The sequence below is a fragment of the Solanum verrucosum genome, unplaced genomic scaffold, assembly GCF_900185275.1.
Source record: "Solanum verrucosum unplaced genomic scaffold, falcon-dt-bn FXZP01000235.1, whole genome shotgun sequence".
Lineage (NCBI taxonomy): Eukaryota > Viridiplantae > Streptophyta > Magnoliopsida > Solanales > Solanaceae > Solanum > Solanum verrucosum.
In genome coordinates this window covers 1,914,672-1,931,894 of record NW_026019948.1, presented here as the reverse complement: position 1 = coordinate 1,931,894, position 17,223 = coordinate 1,914,672, and positions in this window count along the sequence as shown.

Below are 17,223 nucleotides of genomic sequence, written 5' to 3'. Positions count from 1 at the left end.
TAGTTTCAGTTGTAACACCAACAACTTTCAAGCTAAAACATTGAAAACTAGTCAGATTCAAATTCACGTGCCTACTAGTTTTTGAACCCCCATAGTCGCTGAACCAAACCCCTTACTTGCGTTAAGGGGTTCAATATCAAATATAATCATAAAATACAAATTTAATCCTATATAGTATATACACAATATAATTTTTCAATTCAGAAAGTTCAGGTGAACCCCCTAAACTCCATGTAGATCCGCCATGTGTTTGTGGAAGGTATTTTTGTGGGAATGGTTTGTGAATGTGTCTACGGTTGTTGACTAAAAAATCATCAAACAAATCTCATCTCACATATAATAACAACGTAAAAATTTATATGTACTTATTGTTTAATTCAAATTTAACAGTTTATATATAAATATTGGTTGAGATAATTATATTATGATAAAAAGTTGTTTTCGATCAAATGTTATTTTATATGTACTAATCATTATCTGTGAAATAAAATAGAAAAGAAAAATTATAAATATGTCCTTAGGGATGGTAATGGGGCGGGGTGGGGCGAGTTGAGCTTAACTTGCAAAAGTTTTAATCCGTCCCACATAGCATTCTTTTTCATTTTCAACCCGCTCCGCATGAACCCACCCGCATGATTTTTTTAATATTTTTTTTCTAGTTAAGTTTGATACTAAAAATAAAAGTGAAAATTGTATATAAATAACAAACTATTAATTCAAATTAAATGTTATAACCATAGTTTGATTTAATTGTAACCCGTAGCAAACAGTTGACATTCGCCTCTCTCCCTAGGTTTCTCGATCGCCAGTCTCTCACTCGCCTCTCTCGCTTTTATACAAACACAAATATATAAAATGCATTTGTGTTTGTATAAAGCGAGAGAAAACTGTATATACAAATACGAATACATATGTTTTCGTCCTATACACTTATAATTATACAAATACAGATTTTCCCCCTGCCCAGTTCTCTTTTGCCTTTCTCTCTTTCTCACTTTATACAAACACAGATTATACAAATTACAATGTATAATTTGTGTTGTATAAAGCGAGAGAGAGAGAGATTTGATATACAAATGTTTTATTTCGATTCAATTGTATACAAATTCAAATTTTATGCAGATATACAAATTCATAAAATTGAATTGAGAGGCTGTCATGCGATTTATACAAATGAGAGGCTGCCAGCGATTTATACAAATGGCCTGCTAGCGAAATTATACAAATCTAAAGATCCTGCCAGCGAGTTATACAATCTGATGCTCCATAGCAAACATAAAGTTTGCTATGGAGCGCAATTATACAAATTATAGTTATAACATACAAATATGATTTTTATGTTTGCTATATGTGAAGTTGCTCAAAATAAAATTCAAAAAACAAATTCATTTTTTCATTAAGTTGTATTAATTTAATAGGATATTGACTTAAAATTTTATTTTGAAGAGGTCAATTGGGACACATGTAAGAAATTGAATTATTTTTTATTGAACCATTTTCATTTACTATCTTGAATATTTTAGTAGTTTTAAAGAAATTTTCTTAATAAATAATGTTCTTTCACTCTTATATCATGAAAAAAAAAATTAAGTTTAAACCTACATAAAATCACATATATCCGCAACCCGCCCCGCCCCACATTAATTTTAGAAAAACCCACTTCAACACCCCCCACCGCATCCCACCCGCCCCGCACAACCTTAAACCCGCCTCACCCTATTGTCATCTCTGTATGTACTCATCACATATATAAGATGAATTTGGATTTCACTAAGTTCATATTAAGCAACTTTTAGTCAATTCAAAACTATGTATGTTCAACTAATTAATTGCATTTCGATCTTACCTGTTTTTGGCTCAATCAAAAGAACCGCAAAGAAGAAATGATGGTCGTAGATCACTGATGTCAAATTCACAAAAAAGATCCTATGTGAAAGAATCGTCAGATTATGGATTTCCAAACCACTGGGGGCCGACAAACGGCTTGCTTAGTAAAGTCTTTTATCTTCCATTCAAGGGTCATGCATGATTAAGAGAAACGAAGGGTGAGTACAACAAACTAGAATTTGTTGAACAAAAGGGAGGGGACGGAGACGGAGCTTCCTTCTCTCCTTTCATCATTTCAAAAAACCTTATACAATTTCTTTTCTCCTCATTGGGTTAGACTGTCCTAAAGCGAGTAGAAATTTACTCACGTGCAATTGGAAAGTTTGAAAGCAAAGCCGGGATCTTCATTTCAAATGGGCTTACGAGCTAGTTAGTCAGGCGAGTAAAAAAAGGGCTTGTCAGGACAAAAATTAAATATGATGGAGCGTTGCCTGTAGAGCACGTACAACATTTACGCTATTGATTTTCCTTTCTATTATGAATAGTTAAAGATTTTGTATTCTTCATTGTTATAAACTCATGATAATCAGCTTCTTAAAAAATGAGAAATCAATCAAAATGGAGCTGAATTGAATCACTAATGTATAAGATATTTAGATCTTTTTAAAAATATATATATAATATAGATTTAATTTATAAAAATTGATCTTGATGGTCCCAAGATTTACTATAAATATACAAAAGAAAAACACACACAAGCACCAATTGCCAAGAGACAATAATATTATATCTTTCATATATAACATCAAGTTACAAACATTTAGACCATAAACAATTTATGATCATTATTGCTGCAATATTAACTATGTAATTGCAGACATTTATTCAAATTATATTTAAGAGACATTGTGCCATAAGTAAAGTTTTATGGCCATATATTGTGCTTCATTAATTAATTTTTCAACACTTATAATAGCAGTAACAATATCCCTTGTAACAATCTCCATAGTCTTCATGATCCTTATTTTTGCACCAATTGTCACATTTTTTTTCAAAACATTTCCCATTCCAGCCTTTACTAGGCTTTCTACAGTATTTTGCTTCTGTTATCTGCATCTCTGCATTAATTCATAGGATAAAAAAAATCTTATTAAATAACAAAAATAAATAAATTAAAACATGTCATTTCATGGTTTTTATTACTCATTGGTTTCAATTTATGTGACAGTTTTTGCTTCTAAAAAGTTAATTTGATTACTTTTTAAAACTAAATTGGATAGATCAACTGAATATTTTAAAATTGAAAAGAAATAATGGTCAAAAACACACTTGAACTATCACTTTTGTACGAGTTTCACACCTCAACTATCAATTGTTTCCTTTTCCAACATGAACTATCATTATATATGTATTAAAATAAAACACACCAAGTTGTGTAGATGTCAATCGATTGTTTAGGTAGAAAAAGGGAAACAACTAATAATTAAGATGTGAAACTAGCGAGAAAGTGATAGTTCGTTTATATTTTTACCATAAATGTTTATTCTATGGAACAGAACAAAAAAAAAAGTAAACAAGAAATGAGAGACAAATGTTTGAGAATTACTCACCAGAAGCAAACATGAGAAAAAAGCAAAAGAGTAGAGCACAGAAAGTTATTTTGCTAGCCATTTTTCTAATTAAGATCCTTTGAAATACTTTAATTTGTGTGAAACTAAGGACATCAAATGGTGTATTTATAGTGATCCCAGAACAATAGTTTAAAATATTTTTCCCCTAAATTATGTATAAATTAACCTCAAGCACAAGATAAGGAAAATGTTAAAGAAATCATTTAGACTTTTCTATGTTTCCTATTCAACATAATGTTCGGTATCCATATTGAGCTCTGATTAATTTGAATACGCGTCGTGTAAGACCCGTTTAAGGGGGATATGCCCCTACTAAATACTTTTTCATATCCAAAAATTGAATTAGAGACCTTTGGTTAAGGATTGAGTGATCTTATCCATCCCACCACAGTATGGAGTGGTTAAAAAAATCAACTAGATAAACATTGAAAGAAAAAAGAAGGAATGAGTACTTAGTCTTGATAAATTTTTGAACTAATCAAAGTGTTAATTTTCTTCCTGCATCACCGTGAAAGTAACAATATTGCTACTACTGTAAAGAAAGTCAAAAAAATAAAAAAGCTACTTGGAAGTTGTACAATTCAAAGGGTACTTATTCAAGGTATATATATATATATATATATATTTCTTGAATTGATAAATCATGGTTAATTTGAAAATTTCTATCCACTACTAATATATAAGTGTCAATAAGCACACAGCTGAGGGTCAACATGTCTGCTTCAGCTGTGTGCTTATTTTCATATTCAGCTGTTTGGCTTACTGGTTTAGGCTTGACATTGCAAGTGCAAGGTCTAGGGTTCAAACCTTGCCAACATCATTTTTTTTATTTCTGTTTTTATTTCAGCTTATTTATTAATTTGAGGCTTTTGACATTTCGTATTACGTAAATATATTTCTTATTCATATTTTAGTTATTCCATCTTTATCTACTGTACTTATTTATAAGTGTGAATAAGAATCCCGCTCCTGTGTCGTAGGACTTGTAGCTTGGCAGTCCACCGGGTGGGTTAGAAAGTCTTAACCCTTAAAATGCGTTGTGAAGAGAGATCGAAGACGAAGATTTTCTGATGCAGTGCGAGCACTGGATGGAAAAGACAGATAAAGGAACAACCCACCACACAGGAGGCAGTCAACATGTCTGCTTCACCTGTGTGGTTCCACACTTCTATTACTTTTGTCTATTTTTTCCCTCCGTTCTAATTTGTTTGTTTTATTTTTTAATTTTCTTATATATTTAAAAATTACGTAAAAAAAATTATAAATCATGATAATTAATATTTTTTTTAAAAAACATATATAAAAATTCAATTGCTTATAAAAAATTTGATTGACTCATAAAATTAATTTATCCGTGTCACATAAAATGGAACAAAAGAAGTTACATGTATTATTTAATTTGAAAACTACATAATAAATCTCAATAATTAACAACATATTGACTCTTGATATTCTATTTGTGCTACATATATTGGGACAAGGAAAGTAACATATATTATTATTTAAAAATTATGTAAAAGTACTATAAATTACAATGATTAACAAATATCAAAAGAATGCACACATATCTGTTTTGTGTCTCATCTCAACTTTCAAAATAATTAAACCTAATACAATCTGGCTTTACCTGATCATAAAGGTAAAGGAAAAAGAAGTAACTTCATATATACTAAGATTTCATGTCTATTCTCTGCACAAATGAAACATACAAGTGGTGCGGATAAATATAAAATCTGATTCTGTTTTGTGTCTCATCTCAACTTTCAATTTTGGCAAGTTCTTTCTTCTTATCGATCACTTATTTGCTATTTGTTTCTTATTTACTGAAGTGGAATAAGCCCTCAAAGTGTTTACTCATTTTATTTGGAGTGATCAAGTTCACAAATTTTATTTTGATTATTTGTAATAAACGGATCAACGATGGTTCAACTACAGGTTTCGGCCTTCATGGAATTTGTTGGCACTATGAAAGAAAGGTTAGTCGACATCATGAATTTATAAATGGAAATCTCACTCATCAGCATGACAACCAAATCTGAAAATTGTCGTTCTCAATCAAAGATTCCTAGAATTTTTCCTGAATTCGAGTTTGTATAATTTTGTTCTTTATTTGGATAAGTGACAACAAGAAAAGGCAGAAAACGATAGAGGAAAGTTCTTTCCCCTCTTGGTGAAATTATATTAGAGGCTTTCCAATCCCCTGGTAGAAATATTTGTATGATACACACTTTAAAACTATTTTTGATTAATTTAACATTGTAAAAATAATACTAATAATTAACTGAACTATTAAATTTGATTGTTTACTTTCAGGTTTCTGTATGTGTTGTTGTGGTTAGTGTTCCTCAGTGTATTTAGCCTACTTTAACTTCCGTATGTATCCATCTTTTTTTAGCTTCTTTGATTTGCCTATATTGTACGTTTTTTTCTTGGATTCACCTGTCTTCTTATTAGCTGATGAATTATTTTCTTTCAACATTATTGTCTGTAAAAATATTTTTTATTTTGAAAAGATGAACTGCTGAAAGATTATAAACATCATTCTAATTGTGATGATTTATAGCTGCTTATCAAACCTGTACACTTTTTCCTTATACTTCAATGTTAAGAAGTAAATTTATAAATATGACACCTAACAATTCATTTCTATAAATTTTTCAAGCTGGCAGATTTATTTTAATTTGTGATGGATAAAGTTTTGTTGTTTTGTGCCATGCAAAAATGTAGTAAATATATGATGAAGAAAATGTTATTAAAGATTGAAGCAGTAACAAAGTTAATTAATATCTATATTTTAATGCCCCAGAGGATTCATTTTACCCGGAGCAACTTGTTTATTCTCGACCCGCGATTATTGCAAACATAGCTCTTTTCCCCCTCAGTTAATTATAAAGAAATTAAATATGATTGATGAAGGAATTCCCTGTTGTGATTGAGGAGTTTCTTTTGGTTGTTGATTTGTGGATAGAAGTGATTAGAAAATATTAAAGTTGTTGCTTTTAGCTTTAACTTGAATTGGAGTTGAAAATTATAACAAATTTCAAGAAGAAAATTCATGCCACTGAAGTAAATTCTACAAGAAAAATAGCCTCTAAGGAAGGGAAATGTCGTCCCTGAAAGTTCAAATCTGGTCCCAAATGAGCATTTGAGACCTGAAAAAGCTGGTTGCCACTCGTCTTAAAAGCCTCTGTCGCTATTGGTTAATGACGACGGTTTCAAAAAATTGGTTGCTAAATGATTTGGGGATGAGAAAAAAAAACTGGTCGCTAAATCGTTTTAGAGACTACATTTCTGGTCTCAAATAGACCATATATTTCTTGGGAAAGTTTTTTTCCAGGTCGTTAAAACTCTTTAGCGTCCATCAACACCTGGTCCTAGAAATAACTTTAGCAACTATCAATAGCCTGGTCCTAGAATAGCTTTTGCAGACGAACATCATTTCTAGTCCAAGATTATGCATTAGAGACGAGCAACATATCTAGTCCTAGATTGACCTTTAGAGATGAGTTATTCTAGTCTCCAATTTACCACCAATGGTCCCACAACAATTAATATCACAAGAATAAAAATTTATCAACAAATATCATATTGCTATATCTCGATACAAAAAATAAATATATAGAGAGAATATACAGAGACGATAAGAGAGAAAGAGTGTATGATCGCATAATTTTAGTTTTAATGTTTGCTTAATAAAAGAGCATAGCCAACATCCTGAGATAAACTATCGTATCAATTTTTCATAACATTCGTAGCAAACTAATAATGAGCTCTTGCATCTTCCTCTAAACTTGTATCTTGACTGAAGAATGAACAAAAGTTGGGCATAAATTTTAATGTTCATCAAGTGTTGTTAGAAACATCAACAAAAGCGGCAAGAAAATAGAAAAATTCCATTACAAATGAATTGGAAAGAAAATAGAAAAAGCTGGAAGAAGAGCTGGATAACAAAAACAGGGTAAACATAAATGGAATGAATAAAAACTGGCTAAAAATTTGTTGTGTGTGAAAACCTCATCTAGAACTAATTGCCGAAGCATTCACAATGATTTAAATGAGAACAAATTATGCTTTTACACATTCCACGACTTCCTTTAGCAATAGAAGTTAAGGTTTCATTAAATTACAGTAGAAGAAAAAACCATTTATGATGTTTGACATTTCATTTTTCCATTGTAACAGAGCAAGAACTACAAAATTGAACTTTATGGTAATATAACTTGGTATTCTAAAGCCTGTAATCTTCTATAGCTCTGTTCCTCAATCTATCTTTGTCTGCTTCATTACTAGATTAATTACTTAACAAATCTTAAGCAGTAAAATCACTCATTCTGCTGAAAATAAAAAATCGAGGAAAAGTTGTGCCGTTGTTAATGTCGAAAAACTGTTAAAATGGAGTGGTGCAGCTGTCGTTAGTTAAAAAATTAATGTATTATGTTCCAAATGTTGCATTTTTATTTTTTTTCAAAGGTGACGCATCAGTCTCTCACCTCATTTCTTCATGTCGCCTCACCTCATAAGAAATTACAGTAATAAGTAATGGAGCTACAAGTTGTGGCTTATTTACTAACCACTTTTTGACTTATTCACACACTCTAAAAGTTCTTAAAAGCTATTTTAGCTTAAAATAAGTTAATCCAAATGGGTTATTAAGTTTGGAAAGTGTTTAGTTCCCCTGTTGTGTATTTTACTTTCTGGTTGTTTAGTTTAGATAATCTTAATGTCTTTGTGTGTTAGATACTTACGTAGCTTGCCGATAGCTTATTGATTCTTCGGTGATAATGATATTGTATGTGGCCTATGAAACAATGATGTTGTGTTGGGCCGTGCTTGTATACTTGGGAATAAAAGTGGCCATAATCCTATTCATTCTGATTATTAATTATTTCAAGTGATTGTGATTCACTTTAATCTCACCTTCTTTATGTAACGGGTCTCAATTTTATGGTTTAGAATCTCAAACTTGAAGATACATCAGTTTTTGTTATTTTATATTAATAAGACGTACAAAACTATTTTGTAAACTAGGCTCCCTTAGTAAATACTATTAAATAATTATATGTTTTTCAATTATTACTGTGAATCAAACAATCTTTACGTTGGGCCGTGACACGGGCCATATTTTTCTAGTGTAATAGGAAGACTGATAATAGTCATAATAAAAACATAGCCAAGTTAATTAACATAGTTGTATAATTGTATTACTCAGACTCTGTGAATTGAGATACGATTTCGAGAAAATAGTAAGACTGAATAACTATGTCTTAATATCAAACTCAAGTATATGGTCGAGAATATATGAATGCTTACTGATCATATATATTGTTACCCAACTTAAATTTATCTTGAATCAATATTGCACAAAAATAAATAGTAAAAGAAAATAAAAAAATAGTAAAAGTTGTTTTGGTATTTGCTATTTGTACAAATGGAAAGGCTAGCTCCTACAGAACAATGGATATATATTTATACAGGTTTTGCAAATTAGCAACCTTTTAGTATAAAACAAAAGGTGCATGGACATTAAATTTTCCACAAAGAAAAACATATATCCCAAAATTGCTTCAGGTTTGAATTTTTCAAGGCTATAATTAGGATTTATTAGATGCAATTGCCACAAAGAATCAGTATCTTTTTTATTTGATATATGGTATCTGCTTTGGGATTCTGACTTTTTCAAATTTGCAACACATAATACCCATTGAACAGAGAAGTGTTTCATACTAGAAATTTTTCTATTTTCAATACTCAATATCGTGAATTTCTAATCAAGGATGCAAAGATTCTATCTATCCCGCTGCAACGTAACCTTTGGTGGTTAAATAAATCATTTCGTTAAACTTTGAAAGAAAAAATCTAAGTTTTAAGCTTCATCATGCATGATCACCATGAAAGTAACAAGCTTGCTAGTATTGTATAGGAAGTGAAAAAAATAAAGATACTTGAAAGTTGCACACTTCAAAGTGTACTTAAGGTAGATATAACTGAAAAAAGGTACATATAACTGATTCTTTAATTAATAAATTACTTGAATGAGAAGATTTTACTTATTCTCTATCCTCTTGTCATGTCACTCCTCTGCCATAAATTGATAGGAGCTCTGTTTGAGAGTAGTTAATCAGCTTCGTAATTTTATATATAGATTACGAAGTATAGTTAACCAGCTTTGTGATTATATATATATTGGGTACCATGGTGATAATGCATGTAAATTGAGGGGTATATTTTTGGAGGGGAATGTTTGTGAGAGGGATTTTCGTGGGAATGCCTTGTATGTGTATCTATAGATATTGATTCAAAATTCTAGGGCTTTTTTTTTTGTAAGACTAGGAAATCATTAGAAAAATGGCTAAGGTGGAGCAGTGGCAAATTGAGTCAAAAATATAAAAAAGACATGTTAAAAGTGAGATTCGAACTTAGGCTCAACAACACAAAAAGAGCCTTAAGCACCTATCAAGAGCGCCATTGGACTATTTAGACCATTTGTTTGTTGGCTGCTCTATGTTAATTTTTATAAATACCTCTTAATATCCGATACGAAGTAAATGAGTGTTCGAGCACATGAAAGACTCTATGTAGGTCAGCCCCTGGTGGAGAGTTACAAATGGTGCAAATATTTATGTTTGGGAAGATAATGTGGCATATTTGAAAGTTTATTACTTATTATACTCTAGATATTATGGTGAAGATTTTATATGAATATAATAATTTTTTTAATATAATCCTTGTTGATATCTCAAATAGTAATTTACATGCGTATGAATCCCCGATTCAATTTATTTGGAAAAATAATGTTATGTTGGGAGAAAACAGTATATCTTCTTAGATGTGAAAGGTATAGCTCGCATATTGAAAAATAATATGAAAGCTACTTGAGATATGGGCGTAGCTTATAAAGATATTTGGAAACCTGTATTTAGAAAAAATTGCTCTTGCATGTGTATGTTCCTAATATTTTTATTATTGGTACATAACTGAATTTTTTATCAAACTAAGCCATTATTTAAATCAATTCACCAAATAATACGTTTTTTTATTTTTTTAACAAAATTAGTATAAACGTATTTTTGAGTAATGTTTTAGGGTATTTTTATTTTAAAAATTCAACGGACAAAATTGACGGAGTTGACGACGTTAAATGAATAAACGTACTCCTGAGTAATGTTTTACACCTAAAACGTTACTGATACGCTCAAATTACACCTCCTTTCAGAAGCATTAGCGATCGTTATCAAGTAAAGAACCCAACTTGTAGGTTGGGATCGATCCCACGAGGAAAATGGTTTAGACTTTACTTTTAACCAACAATTATATTCAATTAGTCAAATTATTTCCAGAAACATGTAATAAAAAGGGAGGCTGTGCTTGTGTGAAATAAATAGTAAGAACTTAATAAGTAATCAATAATTAAACTCAACTTTGGTTGTTATCAAGATAAGAGAAATAACTAGGGTACATGTGTTCCCCATAATCTCATAACGCAGTAATCCTAGTAATAGCAATCCTTTTCTAGTGTATTACATGCAAAGTGATAAGTTAGGTATCTCTAAATCCTTGGTCCGGCATCTAGAGAATTTCACCCCGCACCTTGGTCCGGCTACGTGTGTATAATTTACTAACCCTTACCTTTACCTCATATTAGACATCATAATCGATGTTTGGCTTAGTTATTACTTCGCACCAATCGACACTAGCCTATTAGATAGTATCATACTAAATCTATGTTGATAATTCTTTTCTTGTTAATTACCTCCTTGGTCCGGCAAGTAGTAACAAGGCGAGTTCTAACGTTGGCCACCGTTAAAAAGACTTCTAAACGAAAGAATTATCAATGCATGCAAAATACTAGTCAAGAATTGCTTATTTACTATTCATACTTTGTTAATCGATCATGGTTCCCACAACCCTAGTTGTGGATTTAGTTACTCATAATAGCAAGAACACAATTCATAATTGTAGATGGAGAAATCATGAACTTACGTAAAGAGAATAATAAATCCAGAAAATTAACTTGAATTGCAAAGCCAAAATCTTCAAAACAAACTTGGGAAATCAATAATTGCTAGGGTTGCAAATTAATCTCCAAAGTTACAAAGCAAAAATAGAATAATAGTGTCTAACCCCCAAAAACGAGGTTTACATGTCCTATTTATAGAAAACAAATTCTAAATAAAAAAGGAAACAAATTAAGGAAAGTTTTGTTCAGGTACGCGTCTTCGATCCACGAGACTGACTTACGGACCGTCGATGGATCTACGGTCCGTAAGTCCCTTCCGTCACTCGGGACTTAGAAAATATTTCAGCATCCAACAATCAGCTTCTCTGAAGCAAACGACGGACCAGCAGCACGGACCGTAGATCGACCTACGGTCCGTCAATCCCTTCCGTAGCTCCATACTTAGCATCTTCAAAAATCAGGTACTGGAACCCTCGCAGTCTCACTCTACGGATCAACAGTACGGTCCGTACATCAATCTACGGACCGTCAATGGACACCGTGGTTCCACACTTGGTCAGATTTCCCTGATTTGTCCTCAACACATTCCTGCTGATCTACGGTCATCACCTACGGACCGTGAATGGACCTACGGTCCGTAGATGAGCTCCGTGGATGCCTTTTTTTGCATTTCCTTCAGCTGTCTCTACACTTCCGCGCCTGAACACCTTTCCTGCAAAACATGATAAAACACATAAAAATCAATATAAAAAGGCCCTAGACACACACAACTTGTAAGTGAAATGTATTAGAAATACCGTAAACTCACGGTATATCAACACCCTCAACTTAAATTCGTTGTTTGTCCTCAAGCGACGCACTAGAACTCTAAACGACACTTGTATAGAAGCAAGCATTTCTAACTCAAGCAATCACATGGCTCTCTACCTCCTCATTGTTCGGGTGCACATTCGTTCTCTTAGACTCGATAAGCCAACTCATATGGATCCCATCATGACACAGACCAACCAACTGACACACAACAAACACCTTCTCACTGTCACCCAGGTACCAACTTTCCAACAATGGAACTAGTGCCCTTACTTCAAACGAAATCCCCGTTTAACAAAAATTTGATTTCATTCATGGTACAAGGATTTATTCAACACTCACGCTCAGAAGTAATTTCAAATACATTTAGTGCTTACTGCCATAAGCTTGCCCTTATTTTCACTGCTCAGACTCTTCAAACTAGACTCCAGGATCACTATAGGACTTTATTGGCTTGTAACGTAGGCTCAGGGTCAGGTGTGGTACATTTGGGTACTGTTTAGTGACTTTCTGCCCTCCTTGTCATTACACTAGACTTTTAACCTCTTTTTGCCCTATTTTTGTCATATTATTGCTTTACCGCTTTCCCTTGATTTTCTTCAACCACGGAAGTGACTTTAAACTTTGTAGCTCAATTTCTTTTTATTTAATTGTTCCTTTCTCTTTGAATAATTCACATCCTTTCCTTACGTTTCCCCCAAAAAAAAATTATTATTTTTTTTTTTTTTTCTTTCATTTTTTTTTCACTCTTTTCATCCCCATTTTTCTTTCAGTTTCCTCTTTCATAGCCACCCTCAACTTATGGATTTTCCGTTAGTTGAGGTTCACAATACCCGATGTCAAGTCAGGGCCAAGATTGAAGTTACTTTTTACATTAGCCACCCTCTAGGCTTTTGGCCTAAGTCAAAGTGCACATGTCCAAGGAGGGACCGGGGACAACATAGTAGATTTTTGTAAAAAAAATTTAAAACATATTATTTTGATGAATTAGTTTAAATAATGGCTTAGTTTGGTAAAAAATTCGTACATTACTAATTAGTTGAGTTCTCAATTATTTTGGTATAAGATTTTTCTTGAAAAATGATATTTACGAGTTGGATTGTAAATGATGTTGTACGAATTTTTAAACATATAATATCTTGGATTAATAAATATATGCTTTTGTTGTAAATTTTTTCAGGCAAAATTATATACATACATAATTTAAGATATTCTAATCTTTAAAATTCTCTATTATTTAAGAAAATAACAAAAAATCTCATCTCGGATACGTAGGGATGATAATGGGGCGGGGCGGGGCGGATGGGGGGGGGGGCACTGCCATCCCTATGGATACATCTATTTCCTCTCTAATACATCTCTCTCTAGAGGTAAGTTTCCACTAATGTATTTGGGATGCCCAATTGGTCATGCCAAGAAGAAGAAGGTACACTTTGCAGAATTGATGAAAAAAGTGCACAACAAGCTGCAAGCTTGGAAAGGGAAGATGTTTTCATTTGGAGGTAAGGTTGTGTTGATTCATAATGTGCTAAATAGCATACCTATTTATCTCATGTCTGCTATTAATCCACCGAGGTGTGTTATTCATGATTTGCATAGAGTTTTTGCAAATTTTTTTTGAAGATTTAGGGAGGAAGGAAATAACAAGCTTTGGATATCTTGGTCAGATTTATGTAGACCTAAGCAGGAAGGTGCTGTGGAATTTAGATCTTTGTTTGATATATCCAAAGATTTATTTGCTAAATTATGGTGGGGCTTTAGAACAAGAAAGACTCTTTGGTCTAATTTTATGTGGAATAAATACTGTAAAAAGGAGAGACCTCAGGTGGTTGAATGAAAAAATGGATCTTTAACTAGGAAGTATATGCTGGAAGCAAGAGATTTGATAGATCAACATATTTGGTGGGAACCTAAGTGCGGCCATTCAAGTATTTGGTATGATAATTGGTCACAATTAGGTGCACTACATTACATAGTTCCTATAAACAGTGCTAGAAATTTAAAATTGGATGAAGTGAAACAATGCTTTTGGAATGGGGAATGGAACTATGATTTGCTTCAAACAAGTTTTGGGAATGTTATCAGTAGACAAGTTATACAACTCTTGAGAAGTTCAGAAGATGAAGAACAATGGGATAAACTCTGGTGGATTCTGCAGACTTCTGGAAAATTCACTGTGGGTTCTGCATGGGATTTCCTAAGGGAGAAGCATGAGGTCTGTTTGAAATATAAGTATATCTGGAGTGCAGGAATTCCTTTTAAGATATCTTTCTTCAATTGGAGGCTATGGAAACAAAGAATTCCTATTGAAGAAGTTCTTGTCAGGAACATGATGAGTGATGGGGTAGTGTGTGGTTGTTGTGATGATGGAGTTCAGGAGACTATTGAACATTTATTTATTAGATGTTCATTCACTAATTCTATATAGAGATATTTTGCAGGATCGGCAGGTGTGGAGGGCCCTTTCTTGTAGTTGAAAGATACTGTGCATAAATGGTGGAATGCAGATGCTTCTGCAAAATTGAAACCCGTGTTAATGGTTGTGCCACTGTTTATTTGTTGGCAAGTGTGGAAGAGAAGAAATGCCTTAAAATTTGGTGGTTCAATGTGAGAGGAGGGGTAGCAAATAATTTAATTCTATTGGCTAAGCAGTTGTATCCGTGGATGCATTACATGCCTAATAACTGGCCTGATTTGGTCAGATATTTGACAGCGTATACTCCTAGAATTAATTGTAAGGTGGTCTATTGGAAATTACCTAGACATAATACATTCAAATGCAATACAGATGGGTCTTCAAAAGGGAATCCAGGACCAAGCTCTTCTGCTTTCTGTATTAGAGATGATCAAGGCAATCTTGTGTATGCTGAAGGAAATATGATTGGACTATCAAACAATTTAAGTGCTGAAATTGTAGCTATAAGACTAGGGCTGAAATATTGCAGGAATAACAATTTATTCCCACTGATTATAGAAACTGATTCTTTAGTTGCAATGAAAATGGTTGAAGGGGTTTGGCACAAACCTTGGGAGGTGACTATGGAGGTCAGAAGGATACAGATTCTGAAAGATGGATTGGAGGTGGCCATTGTACACACATTGAGAGAGGGAAACAAACTGACAGATTTTATGGCTAACATTGTGTTCTCTTTTGCAGGTACAAATTCTATATGTTATAATGATTTCCAAGATCTACCTAGTGAAGCAAAGACAATTCTAAATATGGATAAAAGTCAAATTCCTAATCTAAGGATAAGAAAGTTTCAGAATGGAGGTTTTGCACAAGATTGATGTTTCAGATAAGAACATACGAAGGAGCAAGTATTTCAGGCTTAAAAGTACAACAGTCATACAATACTTTGAAGGTTGCTAGTGTAGTGAGTTATAATTACAAAGGCAATGAGCGAATTTCAGAACAAGGAAAAAACATAAACAGCTGCAGTACAACATCCATACAACATTCCGAAGATTACGCATATTGGGATCATATTTGGTTGGATAACGGTACAAAGCCATGAGCAAATTTCAGAACAATGACAATACATAAATAGGCTGCAGTAACATTCATACGCTACTCTGAAGTTTGCGAAATCAGTGAGTTTTATTCACATATGGCGAAATATTTGTTAAATGGCACTGAGCAAGTTACAGGTTAAGGAAAATACCTATGAAGGCTGATGTAACCTCGTTGTGAAGCTCTAGACAGTGGTATTAGCTCCTTATTGGGCTCAACCTATCAAAGCTAAGGGAAAAAGGTTACGAGGTCAATATTAGGTATACGATGAACAAATTTGCATAGGGAGTGAGGCTATCACCTTATTTGAAGTCTCAATTGAAGTACCTTGAGCTGGAGAAGTCTCCAATTGGGATGATTTCATGATGTTGGTGAGACTAGACAACGTTCGAGATGAAATACACCCCAAACTCGTTGTACTGATGTTGTGGTTTCAAGTCACTGAAGGATGCTTGCTGGAATGAGCTCGTCAAAGATGGAGGAGGCTGCGCCGATCTTGCCGGTATAAGCTCGTCGACGATGGAGGAGCTACGTTGATTCTATTTCCTTTTCCCCTTTCCCCTTTCCTTTTTGTTTTGTTTTGTTTATATTTTTGTTTCCTAAATGACTGATTATGTGTTGGGTCGGGTCTTCTTTGGGCCAACTCTTCATGTAATGGTCCATTAATAAAAGGGCTTGCCCATCTTTAAGTAAAAAAAAAAAACTAAGGAATATATTCGAAAACAACGAAAAATTTTGAATTTTGATAATTGGAGAAACTTTCAAAATAGGATATAATTATCCATAAATATATGAGACTTCTATAAAAATACCATTTTTTCTAAGTATACTATTAAAACTATTTGAATTAGTATTTTGATGAATCAAATTACCTTTGTCGATATGATTCCACTTAAATTGACGGTAAATTATGACTATATGCTAACTTCTGGCCCTATATTAAAAAACAAACAATTTAAAATTGATCTGATTTGTAAGAAATTCGACATAAATTTCATGAAGTATTGATAATTTATATTTAATGTGATAAACGTTTCTTTTTCTATTAGGACAGAGAATCGTGTACTGATCAATCATAGAATACTTTTTTTTTCTATTTATATCATAACCATAGAATATTTATCTTTCCTCTTTTTCCACAGCAAAGTGGTTCTTCTTTATTCCTTTCTTTTTTTGTTCATTTATGCTACTTGCCAGAGTATTTTCAATCTATCTATATGTACGTACAATTTTATTTTATTTTGGGTCGCCACTCGCAAAAGGATTTTTCAATGCAAATTGAAATTTAGTTAGAACTTTAATACGATATCAAATATCAAATAAGAAATAATAATAATAAAACTTTTTTCTTTTGATAAATTGATATTTAAACCTGTTACTAAAATACTTACTAAAATTTAGTATTTTACTATTTGAACTATAATGTATTTTGGTTGAATATTTAAACACATATAAAAGTTTTTATTTGATATCTTTGCTCTATT